The sequence below is a fragment of the Solanum verrucosum genome, unplaced genomic scaffold, assembly GCF_900185275.1.
Source record: "Solanum verrucosum unplaced genomic scaffold, falcon-dt-bn FXZP01000009.1, whole genome shotgun sequence".
NCBI classification, from domain to species: Eukaryota; Viridiplantae; Streptophyta; class Magnoliopsida; order Solanales; family Solanaceae; genus Solanum; species Solanum verrucosum.
The window spans coordinates 5,157,485-5,169,941 of NW_026020231.1; the positions used below are offsets into that span (position 1 = coordinate 5,157,485).

The 12,457-nt window shown below is 29.0% G+C and overlaps 1 long non-coding RNA gene across 1 annotated transcript; it reads right to left on the reverse strand.

Annotated features, from left to right (window-relative positions):
• Positions 1 to 3,997: 3,997 nt before the first annotated feature.
• On the reverse strand, positions 3,998 to 10,197 carry LOC125832156 (uncharacterized). The gene is made up of 4 exons (XR_007443219.1): positions 10,146 to 10,197; positions 9,946 to 10,006; positions 6,176 to 6,228; positions 3,998 to 4,200 (listed from the first exon to the last, which is right to left on the reverse strand). It is a non-coding gene; the product is annotated as an uncharacterized LOC125832156 (long non-coding RNA).
• Between the last annotated feature and the right edge of the window lie 2,260 nt (positions 10,198 to 12,457).

Here is a 12,457-nt window from a genome sequence, read left to right on the forward strand (position 1 = left end):
GAGGATAATGTTGTAATATTGAGGGATGATTTACTAGGTTACATTCACAGTATTTGATCTTTACTAATAACAAGTCACATCTGATCTGATCAGTGACACACCAATTAATGTCCTAATAGTAACTTTTCCACTATTTCAAGACGTAATTTAAATTTCAGGTGCAAGACAAATAATTAAGATATGCCGACTACTTCAATAATTATGATTTACTAGTACCAAATGATTTACTTTCGAGAAAGAATTTCCCAACATTAGTTTTTGATTCATTAGATGCATGAAGGCTACTGATCGCCCATAAAAACGCGCAATATAAAGAGTATGATAAATAAGGGGTGTTTCATTACATAAAAAATGACCTTTAGAGATAATTAATTAACGATAATAGCTTAATTGCCGTTAAATATGTATTCTTTGTAAATGTCCCTGAAGCCTATAGGGACATTGAATCCAATGACAATTAACTAATGCAGGTAAAAATTTTAATACTCTTTATTAATGTGCATATTTATTATCGTTAAAAGTTGTTTTTACTTTTATTGTAGTGTTCATTGATATAGGATGTATAGTTGTATACTAATGAATCAATTATGTCATTGACAAATCTAGGCAAAACAAGATGTTAGAGAAATTAAAGGCATCAAATTGGAATAATTTCTCCAATTTTCTTAATATCATAGTTTAAATCGATTAACATGAAAGGTTTATGTCCTCCTCCGTACATGGACTTTGGGATGGATAGGAGTCATGTCAAACCCCCACACCACCTCCGGTTAATATAGCACTCATAAAAGGTTATTAATAGATGAGGATAAACATATGGGCGGCCTTGAGAACCAAGAAATAAAGGTAGTGACTTATATATAGTACCTGAAAATGATTCCTTAATGAGCATAAAAGGTTAAAAGAAGAAAGTTACTAAGAAATAAAAGGAGAAAGGTAATGGATAGGTTAAATGAACCAAAAAAGGAGAAGCACAAAAGTGGGGAACAAGAAATTAAATAAACCATATCCTCATAGATGACATTCCCAGATGATTTATCTTTTATTTTTTTGTGACCAACATTTTTTTATTCCTAATTAAGTTTCTCCTCAAATATGTAGAAAATATGCATATAATTAGACCTGAAGAGAATTAATTAGGATCTTAATTTGTCACATCTTCTTGTAGCTTTGTTAAAATTGCAAGGTTTCTTTAGTTTACTAATGTAATTAAGTACACTAGATATATCACCAAAAGAGGATGTGATACGGTGGATAAGGTTGCTCCTTCATCAAATAAATATTTCGGTTTCAAGCCCTAGATATGAAAGAATTCTAGGTAGAGAGTGCTACCCCCGATTCGACCTTACCCAGATTCGAGTTTCATTATGAGTATCGAACACGGAATGAAAAAAAAAAAAAAAAGTACTTACATAAACTAAAAATCAGGATTGATTTTAATTATATATAAACAAATAATTAATCTAACCTAATTGCAATTATACTATATATCTCTATATATAATCTATATAAAGCATGTTACAACAAATATACAAAGCATTAGCATTTGGATCTTGAGGAGTGCTTCTCTCTACCAAAATAAGTGTTATCTTAGCAAAAATCATGTTTATTAAGAACTTAATAACTATAATGTGTAGTTTATAAAACTATTCGGATTTAATAAATGTTTTTTTTTAAAGTTTAACATTTTTAAGGATATGAAATTTAAAAATATAGTTGAAAAAAAATACTATTTTTTTCTTAAATTTTTAAGATAAAACTTATTTTGGGACAAAATTATTTTATTAACGAGACACTTATTTTAAGACAGCAAGAGTATCAATTTACTTAAATGGTCGCATACATAAAACCAAGTGATTTAATTTAAGTCATTGAGAGAGTTCTATATATTTCCCATCCACCTTTATTCCCTTTATTGTTAAGTTTTGATTTGCGGATGTGGAGACAAGAGAAAAGTAAAATTTTCATTATTTAAAACTTGGTATTATATGTAAGACAGTAGATATTTTTTTAAAATGATTATTGCATATAATTTTACATAGATTTTTTTTGTTTCATGGGTTTTTATATTACAATTATCAAATTCATGTCAATCATCATATATTTTAGTTGCAACATAAGATTTGTTGAGTTAAATTTTGTTTAAAAATACTCTCTTCCTTTCTTCTTTATAAGTGTATAAATAGTCAAATATTACACCTTCGTTTTTAGTTTATTTATCTTAATTTAACTGAATACAAAAATTAAGAAAGTAAAGAAGTTTTTTCAAATTTAATATTTTTAAACTAAAGATACATAATATATCAAAATGTATTTTAAACTTATTATCATAAACACATGTCACATAAAATATTGAAATTCAAAAGTTATCAAATTAATTAGTTTTTTTATATAAATGGACTGTAAAAAAGAAAAACTGAAAGAGACATGTTTTTTATTACATTATATAATTTTCTCCAATCAAAACATATGATGAGTGTTCTACAACCCACACATGACACTTGGAAAGAATCCAGGTTGAGTCCAAGTGACCAAAGACTCAGAGTCTCAAACACAGCCGTCTATTGATTAATATTATCGATGTGAAATATCACATATAAAACTTGTTTTTATAAATAATGATATATGTTACTATTGCAGGCCCCTCTCTGCTTATGCACTTCGTCTTGCTCTCCTCGTGGAAAATATAAATTTAGATCGAATGTAATAACTTTAATTTAAATAGTATGCTTATTATGATATTTTAATTTCATATTATTTTGAATTTTGAATTTTGAATATACTTCTACCGTTGTACTTTCCACCGACCTAAATATGGTAAAGTAAATCCTAGTAATAGCAGTAATATTTGACTTGGAAGAACTTTACAGACATAATATGGATTCTAAAATTCAATTACTTGGTTTAATTAGCTGGAGTTGGAAATTACTATTAATTTTATTTTTTAAAATCCCAATAAAGTTCACCTTCTTTAAAGGAGGCATTAGTGAAGATTGCAATTTCTCAATACTTAGATTTAAAAAAATAAATAAAGTGAACATATATATGATGCTAAGTTTACTTTTTGATTTAGAAAAAAATTGAATTAAAAGTAAGAAGCATGATAGTGTCGCATTTAGAGGCAGACCCACATAGAAGAAACACATGTACCAATTAACTTCAACAAAAAAGCATCCCTCAAGGGCACGCAACCCAAGTTGTGATTTCAAACAAACAACCTAATGTATGCAAAGTGATGCTCAAACCACGCGTCCTCTAAGTGAGCTTCATCCAATTATGCCCTTCTATTTAAAATTTTATGTTAGTATACATCAGTTCTATGGGTACCTTAATAAAATCTTCATACAAGCATCTTCAACTAACGTGCATCTGCTTTTAGCTATGTCTAAGTATCTTTAAATTTTGAATCCGTCTTTTCGAAACCATCCAAGTGGTAAATGACCATAGTACGGAGTACAGAGCATATTTGCAGTCAAAATTAATGAATTGTGGGAAAGAAGAGGAGTGTATGTTTCTCAGTGTACTATTCGACCCACGGCGACAAAATTTTGAACCTATGGTGGCCCGGGCACACCATATTTGGTCCCCCATCCTATAAGGTGGAATTAGCTTAGCTGCAGGCACCTACAGCACAAATTTAGGGTTTTTGACCTATCATATTGCTTCTTCCCCACTAGGGTTTCTGTATATACACGTGCTCTACCTGCACCCTCTTTGTACCATGAACTTCTCTGATATTTTCTTCTAACCCTAGAAGAAAGATAAAACTAGGGCTCAGATTCCATGGGGAAGGGTGAAAATGGAATAAATGCCTAAAGCATTTCAGATCCGTTTGACACTAACATGAGTTGTGATGGAATAATTGATCGAGATCCAAAATTTAAAATTGAATCTATCTCGCTCCAATACAGATATCAGACACTGGTGTAAAAGGTAAAGGAGGAGCATCTGAAACTGTAATTGGAGAAAAAAAGAACCCTGAAAATATATGCCTATAGAATTTAATAATTTGGATGTATTTTTCTGATGTGATGAGGAAAAAACAAGAAAGAATCAGATGCTAAACTATGCTACAGAGGATAGAATCTAATTAATTAATTACCATTTTTTGGTTCTGCTAATTTGAAGCCGCCTGAAGAACCCTAACCTGAGAGAGCGCCGCGCCTGGGGAGAGGCTACATACAAAAAAGACCGGCTCGGCTGCAAAACCAAACAGCTTGTCATTTCTTTTTTTACACCATTACGTGTCTAGAATTAACTGGCCACCGCCTAAGAGGCTAAGACTTGGTAAAAAGTGAAGCGTTCCCTTAAAAAGAAAAGAAAAAATCATTCACTCAAACTTAAAATCTTTAATTTTTAAAAAAATGAACTCAAAATCTTTAATTAAAATTGAAAAAATTCATTCATTCATCACACCGTGCTTCTTAATTTATCGGTCACTCTCTATAAAAATACCTAAAGTCTTTAGTTGAATGAAGTAATATTAATTCCATTGTCGTTAAATATTTTTGTAACAATAACTATTACCGCTAAAAGAAAAAATTGTTGCTACTACATATATCTTTTGTCATAGCATATGCAGTTGATGAGATTTAAGTGCTCTAGTTTAGTAGGAATTAAGGTGTTCCACTGAAGTATAGTTTATAATATACCTTGATTTCAAAAAATATTTTTCACATTACAAGTCTTTAATATACATTTAATAAAATAACTTTGATCGTACCAAATGACCTAATTGAGATAAAATCAAAGGATGACACGATTGTAGAAGCTTGTCAAGGGTCAAATTATATGCACACCACCAATAATAAGAAGGCTAAAGGTCACGCATGGGTCAAATTAAAGGATCAATCACTTCATTACTTTTATACTCAATAGAGATGTCAAGTACATTCTTTTTTTTCCCTACTTCCCCTTCATGTGGTTTAGTGTAACGCACATTATATAGCGCCAAGCAAAATAATTGAACAAAAAGCTTGTGTCAAATGTTGTCTAATCCTAAAGGACCCCCTTATCCCCCCCTTCTGCATCAGTACTAGCTACAAGACGAATACTAAAGGATATGTAGGACTTTATTATAAGGAGAGATGTCAACATTCTCAAAAGCAAAAATTAACAATACAATTTTTTTTTTATGTGCTTCTAGAGATACATAACGTTGATGATGTCTTCATCACTTGTTCATTATCTCTTTGTTTCCAAGACGGAACTAGAGTTCTAGTTACGATTCTATAAAATCATCTACATGTGTTAAAGAGATTCACTTAATATGTATAAATTGATTCAGAACAGAGTAAACTATCTTTTTAAGAATTCAGAACTGATAAATTTAAAATTTTGAGTATGATTATCATGTTTACAAGTGTCATTTTGTATTACTTACTATTACTCCAGTACTATTGCAGACATTGATGTCAATATTCGGTTGGCATCTTTTAGCCTACAACATAGCCTGTCAATGGGCAGCTTTAACATAATTCTTAGTAACATTAATATGCTAAAATTAAGTATTGTTCTAAGTCCCATCACTAATTATTGGTATCTTATGATAATCTGTTTCTCATTATTGTTCTAATACTATAGCTATTTGAGTGGAAACTATTGTTACTTTGTTTAGAATAGAAAGGAGAAGTGGAATTTAAAAATATATAGATAAAGAAATAAGGGGGGAATCCTTTCTTTTGATGTCAAACAACAATAATTTTAGCTGGTAATTGTTGTGTGAATATAACAACATATAATCGGTCTGAAGAGGATAGTTTGTATTCAGATCTTACACCTATGATCTTGTGAAGTTAAAAGAGGTTGTTTATGATGGATTCTCAAATCAAGTAAAGAATTCCAAAACATGTATGAAAAGGGAATAGTAATAGTGAAGAAGTAATTATAAAAGTAATGGTGAAAAGAATATTGATAATGAAATTTAGACAACGTTAGACTATCTAGTAACCTTCTATCATAATCTTTGACCTACATACTCTTATCTAGGGTCACATACTTAATTAGTAAAGTTACAAGTATGTCATGTCATGCCTAATCACCTCTCCTCAATATTATTATGAAAATATACATCACTTAATCATTGTAAAACCCCAAATGTGAGAATACAAAATATGTCTCGCAATTATTGATTTAATTAGTGTAAATATCAAATACGAATAAATAGCGTAATTACCTGTTTATTAATTGTTTTCATTACTTGCATTGTTCTGCATCAAAACTGCACTCCTATATAATAGAGAGTATCAAATTTCATGCTTTTAAGAATTATTTTATCTCCTACATACTTGGCAATTGGCATGAACAAAGAAAGCCAATACATGAAGAAAAAATATTGCTAAGAAATCTTGGTCAACATTTTCCACTTTTTTTTTAAAAAAGTAAAAAATTGGGGTAGGGGCAAGGAAAAAAGGGGAAAGAGGATCAAAATCGGACTTTCGGGAGTGAAAATTCCTAATAGCAAATCAATTGAACAACTAAGATATTCCGATTGTTTCATAAACATATAAAAATATTTGAAACATCTAAATGGCACCCTCTCCCGGAGCAAACTCAAGCACTTGCTATTCTTCGTGGCCCAACCCAAAAGTATATATTTTTTTCCAAAAAGAAAAAAATATCATGTGCATTGTATATTTGACTTAATTATGCGTAATTGACAAACTAATGTTAATGTCTCATGTTTGTATTGTTTCGAAAATACTTTTTTTCTATGTTGATTTTGCACAAATATCATATACCAAAAATATTATTAAATCCTAGACGTCAAAATAATCATATAAAGAATATTGAAATGTGTATAAAGTAGGTAGCATAGGAATTGAGTGAGAATCATGAGAATTGATATTCTTTACAAGCCATATCTACCCATGGGATATCGCCGTACTGATGGGCCTTATGGGTCACTGTGGGCCGGATACTGCTCAACAGCTCTAATGCCTCTATGGTCATTTCACTTGGGCTATTCTAGAGGTGGCAATTGGAGCGGGTTGGGTCAAATTTGAACGGGTCATAATGGGTTAAAGATAATAAATGAATCAAAGTTTGATTTTACCCAAACTTAAAGTGGTTTGGATTGATTTGGTAGGTTGAATTTGATTTTGCCACATTTCATGTGAACATTCTTCTACATTTCGCATAACGTAATCCATGTACGTATGATATAACTATATATTAATTCACTAATTAATAATTTTGTACCAGATTAAATATGCGTCTCCTTCAAATTTCTCCCTCAATACTTTGATACCAAACACATTTAGGCGAGCGAGAGAGTCATGAGATTCTCAGATACATGCAAATCACACTTAGAGAGTGTATATGAAATAAATTACACCTAATTTGATCCATATTTATCTGAGATACACGTATCGTTTTTTTCAACTTTAACTATAAAATAATTTAACTTTTTTAAAACGTCAACTTCTATCCTCTTTCTTTTTTTTGTTTCAACTTCAACTAAATATTGTTCAAAGGTCAAATAATATTTTATATAGCTTCAAGGATAAAATAGTAGGAGTACGGGGAAATCCCCAAAAAGCTGGAGTGAACAATATAAATGGGCCAGGGGCCTGCTGTTCTCAGTTGGACTATTAGGTTTACTTACTTAAGGACATACTTTTACTTCATTTAGCAAACTTCTTAAAAGCCCAAATATGGGACTGATCCCTCTTTAACTTTTCTAGAATGATTACCCAATCTACATTATCATCACTACTTTTCCCTCTATTAGCAACAACAAACTTTTTTTTTGCTTGATAGAAAGTGAAGAATTTAAAACACACACAATGTCACTGTTAAAAAACTATGTCTCAATTTATATGAATTAGTTTGACTTAGGGGTTCATTCGGCGGAAAATATTACTATTATATATGGTTTGAATTATTTTTTATGTATATATATATATATATAGTAGATGTTGAACCCCTTTTAGTTAGTTCGTGTGTTTAGTTCTTCAGATTTTGAACCCCCTTATATAAAATTCTAGCTCCGCCACTACTTGCGACATAGAGTTTAAAAAGAAAGAAAGACTTTTGAATTTTGTGGTCTAAAAAATGTCATAGATGTTTGTGTGGCTATAAATCATTTCATTAAGAGTAAAAAATAAATATTTTAAAATTAAATTGTTACAAAATATAAAGGTGTGTCATTTTTTTACAACGGACTATAAAAAAATGTGAGTCATATAAATGGGGACAGAAAATTTATCGTAGATATTTTGATTGCATTTGTAAGAAAAGATAAAATAGTATTGTTTTCGTACAAAAAAATAGAATTTTTTTCACTAGAGAAACTATTTCCTACTATACGTTTTTCGGTGAGCTGGTTCGATGGAAAATGAGTGAAAAAATTATATTTTAGAACATAATTTTTCAATTGATTCATGATGATGTAATAGGATTATGAAATTTGTTTTACTAGTATAAAGACAAAAAAAGAACTACACTGTATAAATCTAAAGGGAAGAAGACACTATTTCCTACTATACGTTTTTCGGTGAGCTGGTTCGATGAAAAATGAGTGAAAAAATTATATTTTAGAACATAAATTTTCAATTGATTCATGATGATGTAATAGGATTATGAAATTTGTTTTACTAGTATAAAGACAAAAAAAGAACTACACTGTATAAATCTAAAGGGAAGAAGACACTTTTTTCCGTGTTTCCTTTTTGTTGCAGAGAATGAAGCCTGGAGTTCCACACACTCCTCTTTTTAATATCGTAAAACGACAAAACAATTTAAGGAATGTCCTAATCATTGCGTCTTTTTTTTTAATCCCTAATTCAAAAATATATATAACTAATTACTCCATATCGGTTTACCCACATGGGTGCCCAGTCTAGTCTAGACAGTAGCGGAGCCAGAATTTCTAATTAGGAGTTTAGAATCTGAAAAAATAGACACAAAATAGTTAAAAGAGGTTCGATATCTATAATTTATATTTAAAAAATTATTTTAATTATATATAAATAATATAATCTTCTGTTAAAAGAGGTTCGAAAATGACCCCCTAACTATAAGGTGGCTCCGCCACTGAGTTTAAGGTAGTAATTATGATATGCTTAAAAAATATATTTTCATACAAAATATTTTTGTATAGAAATATTTTTCTTTCGTACCAAATACACGCTGATAGTTGCAAAGTTACAGCCTCATTCAGGACAAAGTGTTTGATTCAAATGACATCTGCATTTCTGGATCATAACCATATTTACTCGAGTTTTAATCTATGCATGAATATGTAAATAAAGTTTTACAATTAAACCATTTATAAAATGTTTACTAAATCTCCTGATATACATTATAAAAATAATAACAACAATAACATGGCAGAAGCACTAGGAAGCCTTGCTAAGTTTGGAGGGAAAGTTTGTAACTAATTTTAATTTATTTTTTTTGGTAGTAGATAGTTATAAATATTGGGATTTTTAAGGTGTAAATAAATGAGAAAAAAGACATATTTGAATTGCACCTCTTTATCTAACTCTTTCATTGTTTATAAATTCAAAGATCTCTTACCTCATATTAAAGGTCTTTTTTTTTTTTTTTGATTTACTGTTGCAAGCACAGTTTGATAACAAGATCAAGGTATTTAATATATTTTATTTTGTGTTAATCTTATATTTTGTCTGTAGAAGAGTAAAAAAATCCTAGTTTAAAAAATAAAAATAAAAACTAAAATCCTTGCAATTTCTACTCTTTTTGTAACTCAATTTGAAGAAATAAAAACCTCACCATTTTATTAAATTAATTTTAAAAAAACATAAAAACAAAAACAAGAATTATTTTATCTCATATCAACTATTTTTGTTATTTTCACTTCACAATACAACAACACCCAAGGCACAACTTTATTTTAGTATACAAAAAAATGCTAGTTTTAGCTAAAAAAGTAGAAAATAAATAGTTCTAGAAGAAGAATGAGAAGTGATTGAAACTGACCTGAAATCATGCCCTAATAATATTCCATCTTCATTTCTTTCATATTTTGTACAATTTCTAGCTGATAAAAAAAAATGTCATTAACAAGCACTTACCACTTATTACATATTATGATGATTTTGAGAGGAAAAAAAATGAAAACATTTAATTAGCATCATGAGATTCCATATTCTTATTCTTTCAAATTCAAAAACCTCTACCTTATAGCTTTGCTTGAGCCGTTAGCCATCGAGAATCAAGTAGTTAGGCCATTATACCTTAGGGTTCGAACAAAATCACTCATTCTTCGTATTATAAATAGATGCACGACACCTTCAAACCAGGGCCGATTTTAAAGAGTAGAGAAATCGACACGTGTCTAAGGTCCCAAAATTTAAAGAGGACCATTAAAAGATATACTCATATATTTAGGTGGTACCAATGAAATACAGCTAAAGTAAGAAACTTCTTATAAAAATAAAGAAGTGTTTACTGTAGCATTAATGAAAGTCGATAACGGCACGTAATATGACGGGACTATTTTTCCAACAAATCCCTAAAAGAAAGATTGCATAAATCAATCACCCTATAACTGCTATTAATTTTTAGGTTGTACCCTCTAGGGGATAAGATTGATATACAGTACTCCCTCCGTCTTATTTTATATGTCATTTTTTTATTTTGTACTTGCATTAAGAAATAATGTAATACCCTTCTACCCTTATTTACTTTTTTTGAAATTCAAGTTTTCAATCAATGAATATGAATTAATTTATTTTGATTAATTAATTTAGCCAATGAACATGAATCATTTACTTAGCTTTTCTAAGTTGATCAAATGTATATTTTTATGGCTAATAACTCACAAGGATAAAAAAGGAACAATATGATAATTTATGCATTGATTTTATGAAATGACAAGTATTATGGACCAATTATTTATAGAAAGGGATAACATATAAAATGGGACGGAGGGAGTATTAATATTACAGCTTTATAACAAAATGTAAGGGGACTTTTTGTTGCATGGGATTGGACAGATAAGGATATTATATTTCATGAAATTAATTGTCGTGTTATATATATATATATATATGATATAACTAATCTCATCATTTTTAATATATAATAGAATAAAATAATCTCAGAACTAATTATTTTTAAAAAATAGTTGTCATGTTCTATAAAATCATATTGTTTTTACCTTTTATCCTAAGTATTTGTTATTCTTATACCACCGATCAAACGATCCATAATTTGAAACGACGGTAGAGTTAGCTTTCACGCATGGCCGACCATGTTCCAGATCATAATGTATTACGCAACACGACACTCTGAGATAAGTTATTGAATTTAAATAGGAATTTGGCTATAGAAGTTAAGAACGCAGTTTCAAGTTTGTTTTTTTTTTGGAATTTTCAAATTCCAATATATTATTATTATTTTTAAAAAAAAAAACAGGTTTTCAAATTCTAAATCATGGTTCAAAATTCGACATGAACACATGGAAAGACTATATTAAAGAATAACTAATTATTATTATTAATAAAAAAAATTAACTAGTGAATCTTTGTAAAATTATGTATATGTGAATTTACAATGACACTTGATCGCAAATATTTATATATATAAAAGATTATGCAGACATATGATTATTAACATTTAACACAATACCTTCGATATTTCAATATCTTATTTATGAACTATAATTTGATAAGATTGTATTAAAATTTTAGAGTTTTGATAATTCACAAATTGTGGGTCATTATGTTTTTTTTTTTTTAAAAGTACAATTTAAAAAAAAGTCAAATTACATTATTATTAAAGAATAACTAATTATTATTAATAATAAAAAAAATTAACTAGTGAATCTTTGTAAAATTATGTATATGTGACTTTACAATGACACTTGATCACAAATATTTATATATATAAAAGATTATGCAGACATATGATTATTAACATTTAACACAATACCTTCGATATTTTGATATCTTATTTATGAACTATAATTTGATAAGATTGTATTAAAATTTTAGAGTTTTGATAATTCACAAATTGTGGGTCATTATGTTTATTTTTTTTAAAAAGTACAATTTAAAAAAAAGAGTCAAATTACATAATAGAATAAAATTTCATATTTAAATCAATCTGACTTCAAATCATATCCGGCCAATCAACCTAACCTTAAAATAGAAAACCTTGATGTAGCCTCGTTATGAGCTAAGTTGGCACATAAGTACTCTCTCTGTCCCTAATTACTTGTCCACTTTTGAATTGACATACCTATCAAGAAAATAATTAATGACATAGTGGATTTACCATTTTACCCCTATTAATTATCAAGTGGATGAAAAATTCTACATTTTTCAAAATAATTAGTCATTTAATTGAAGGTATAATAGGTAAAAAAAATGTATTTTCTTGATTTGTTAAAATGGACAAGTAATTAGGGACAGGGAGAGTATAAAATTAAAATGGTGTGCCAATAAGAGCAACAAATCCTCATCGTTTGGCAGTCCATAGTTATTGG